We start from the raw sequence: 4,113 nt of genomic DNA on the forward strand, positions 1-4,113 counted from the left end.
ACTTTATGGTTGATTATCCGCAAGCAGATACACCAGCTGCTCTGATTCATGAAGCAAACCTGCTAAGTTGAATGTTACACCGGGAACAATGTGGCTCAAAGATGATTTTGCAATGTTACATAATCTGACTCTGATGTTAGCGGGCGCACACTGTGTGTGTGTGTGTGTGTGTGTGTGTGTATGTGTGTGTGCGCGCGCGTGCGTGTGCATTCGTGTTCGTGTCTTCAGAGCGGGGCTGGGGGTTATCATCCTGCCTGACGGGCAGAGGAAGTGGTGGGATGGGGTGGAGAGAAGTGGAGAACAAATTCTTGGTAGCCTACTCCCTTCAACTGCAGATGTGTTTTTCTGTTTGTGCCTTTTTTCGGGGGGGGGGGGGGGGGGGGGGGGGTTATTAGCCTATGTGCAGGACAGAGGGAGTGGTGAGATGGAAGAGAGGTGGATAAAGTGTTTCCTCCTGTGTGTGTGTGTTGGTACCTTCAGGGCAGGCGCATATGTCATCAACTTGCCTGACAAGTAGAGGGAGTGGTGGGGTGGAGAGAAGGTTTTCACCTGTGGGCGTGTGTGTGTTTGTGTGTGTGTGTTTGTATATAAGGTGTGAAAAAACATTTCAGCCAACCACATTAAATGCCTCACTGGCACTTAATAATTTAAATAGAGGCAAATTACAACAGACACTTTCCACATTGAGCAGGTGTAGACCGCACTCTTTATTTTAATGGAGACATCTAATATCACAAACAATGTGGTTTCATTAGTAAAACACAGTAGTTATTCTGCATCGCTATGTGACTGTCTCATGAAGTGTCTTGCTCCTGCAGCCTTCGAAGGATCTCACAAAATTCACTTGAGGTCATTAGTCCATTGATAGGCTATGTGATAGGCAGGGAATCACTGGAGGGAAATCCCAACAGGAAATGAAAGCTCACGTTAAAAGATTATCTACATTTCTATCTGAAGTGGTGTACCCTATAAATAACCACACCTGCCATGTAATCTCATATGCACACATAGGCCATATCAACACATCCATATCTAATGTGGGCATATAGGAGTAGCAAACCTCTACGCACCTGCACACCCTCTATCATGAAATCTCTGGTGAAATACATGCCGGAAACTTGATGAGCTTTCCTTTTGCATCCCACCATGTCCATCATATCAGTTTTATTGACCATCCTTATAAGCTGACAGTTCATTTCACCCATTTTAATGAATTCTTTTTCTCACTGGCTTAATCTGGCTTTTGATTTATTCACTGGCCTGGCACGTGGACTTGCAAGTCAGCTGGTTAGTGTGTAATCAGAGCACTGTCACAGTCATCAGAGGAGGTTTTGACCGCGTGACCTCTTTTCTGAAACTTATTGCTGAATTATGTCACCTTATCAGGGCTCGACAGGTCGTTAAACAGTCAATCTCACAACAGGACAGCTGATGATTATTATATATTGTTTTCATAAGGGAGGGGTTACTTATTAACTTGCCCGTTAGCTTTCTATGCAGTCCTGTGGTTTGATGTGTTCAGTTTACAGTTTACAGAAAATAAACTTCTTGGTGCCAAACTAATGGAGACACAGTTTCTAAACTACCTCAAACAATGACAGTGGTGTCTTAAATGTTTCTTCTTGTTAGTTATCAGCTAGCATATACATAAATACCAGTATATCTGAGATAAGCCATAATATATCAGCCTAATAGCTCTAGTTTCTGAAGCTGCCGTGGTGGCCTGTATCTGCTGTGTGCTCTTTACTTAATCTAAATTTAGAGGTGAGAGTGGTTTGGAAGCCATTCCGGCTTATCTGAATTATCAGCTGCAGGTTTTACAAATTTGCATGTTCATCTTGTAAAGCCTCTTTGAGAAAACTGAAAAGGCTTAATCAGGTCAGAATCTGGCATGCTACTGTGAAGGCCTGAGAGTTAAAGGTTGCAGAATATGGACTCTACATCAGCAGCTCATAGCAAAAGAAAAAAGTTTAATTTGTATGTGATATACTGTAGTTCAGCGTTCTGTGTGAATTAGTGTATTTTCAAGATTCAGCAAACAGTGTATTGCAATGTTATAGATAACCGGATGCTTAAATGGAAATTTGACACCTAGGGTACTGATTTGGTTTTATTATGTTTACACACTCTTTCCCAACACTACATTGAGCAGCAATGTCAGGAAAGCCGATAAGCTCTGTGCATGTTAGCATTGCCTGATGTTAATTATTTGGGGTCACAGCCTTTGAAATAATTACACTATTATCTGAAATAAAGTCAAGAGGAGCTCTAGAATGAAATGAAATCATGCTTCCTATGCTTTTTTTCTCTCTTTCTCTGCCAGATGATTTCATACAACCTGTCAGTGCAGATGACCTCCTGTGCAGTGTTACTCAGGATGATAGGGGGACGGTTTACAGTGTCCCAGAGTTTAAAGCTGAAGCTTGCGGCTATTCCTGGGCCACCGCGGATGTAAGTTAGAATCATTTATTTCAGTGTTATGTTTTCCCACGGCACAACTAACCCTAACCCTAACCCTAACCCTAACCACTATCATATGTAGACATTTCTAATGGAGGACATTCTCACCTTGTAACATTGTAACATGAAAAGCAGAGGTGTGACTCATTATAATATTGATAGGTCTGCTCAGTTTTGATGTGCTAATTCAGTATGTCAGCATGTACAATAGCAGCACTTTGGCACCTGAATGCTAAACCTGCTACCTGCTAAAGCATCTCAAAATATCATACACATTTTCAGCTGTCATGTGGCCTAAGGCTCACTATTTATACGGATTATCAATGTGATCTAGTTTGTTAAGCTGTTTTGCTTTTACTCTTTTCCATATGCTGTCTTTAGCATGTACTGGCCAATCACATGGAGATGATGGAGGGGATCGTGGTTACAAATAGCAACAGGACTCTTGTCACCCGTAACTGCTCCAATCTGATCTACTACACACGAGACTGCATCTCTGAGGTATCGCACTGTTGTACATTGACCAACACATGAAAAATATAAAGAAAATAGAGGTTGATTCCTTGAATTATGTAGGATACTAGTGCTTTATTGTACTATGTGTGATGACAATAATTAAAAGACATTAGCATATAACTAAATCAGCAGTAGTACTAAAGTTCATGCTAATAAAAATCATTTGACAATGTCACCAATCTGCCAAACACCAGGCAGTATTAATCTCACTGCATTATTCCTCTGTTCCTTCTGTTTAGGACTCACAACTTACAGCAACATGCATGAGTGAGTATTATTATCTTCCATAATACATTAAAAGATGTTCATTTTCAAAATAAGATAAGATATACTTTATTAGGAAAAACTGTCTTGGGCTCAAGTTTTGCATACAGCTGCATATATAAGAATACAAGGTACACACAATATAGGTACATAATGTCCATATGTACATACACAATTTGATCCCTGGTACATATATATATGTTCAATGACTGAAGGATCAGTCATTGTCATTGTAAACATTTAGTTCGGCTGTTCACGTTGTGCCATTCAATCTTTAGTAGCGGTTTGACTTTGTCTCTTTACCATGTTGAAAAATGTCTGTTTAGTTTCTGAAGTAAGGCGACTTCAGGCTTTCAAGTCTACAACTGATTCAACTGTTTCTTTTTCTTTCTCTCTCTTTTTTTTTTTTTAATTTTCAGGTAACTGCACCAGAAATGTTGTGGCTCCAGATGATCAAGGTACGGATAAAGAAAAAGTTTATTATATAAAATGATGTATTAAGTTAACTCCTAGAACTGATATGAACAGCCATCTAAAAGAGAGATAGCAAATGATTCGAGCTGAGCAGGGAGCCATGCAGTGTGAATGTAATCTGTGTTTCTGCTCCGTGTTGTCTAAGCATGAGACGCTCTTATAGTAAGATTACATCATACACATTATATTTCCTGTTTTATTGTTTGTATCATTGACTGTTTATAACCACAGTCAATGATCTGAATATATTTACTACTCGGGGTTGTGAACCTGTGCAACACCATAAACTACTTCAAAGCTGTTTCCATTCATAAATAGTAGACAGCAGTTAAAACTAATTTAAGAAGTTAATATGACTTTTTGCATAATTAAATAATGCCTGTTCAGTCCTTAAGTCGC

At 39.6% G+C, this 4,113-nt stretch overlaps 1 long non-coding RNA gene across 1 annotated transcript; it reads left to right on the forward strand.

Moving 5' to 3' along the window:
• Nucleotides 1-2,366: 2,366 nt before the first annotated feature.
• On the forward strand, nt 2,367-3,262 carry LOC133991726 (uncharacterized). Its single transcript, XR_009927017.1, has 3 exons — nt 2,367-2,451; nt 2,842-2,961; nt 3,216-3,262. It is a non-coding gene; the product is annotated as an uncharacterized LOC133991726 (long non-coding RNA).
• Nucleotides 3,263-4,113: the final 851 nt, after the last annotated feature.

The sequence above is a fragment of the Scomber scombrus genome, chromosome 12, assembly GCF_963691925.1.
Source record: "Scomber scombrus chromosome 12, fScoSco1.1, whole genome shotgun sequence".
NCBI classification, from domain to species: domain Eukaryota; kingdom Metazoa; phylum Chordata; class Actinopteri; order Scombriformes; family Scombridae; genus Scomber; species Scomber scombrus.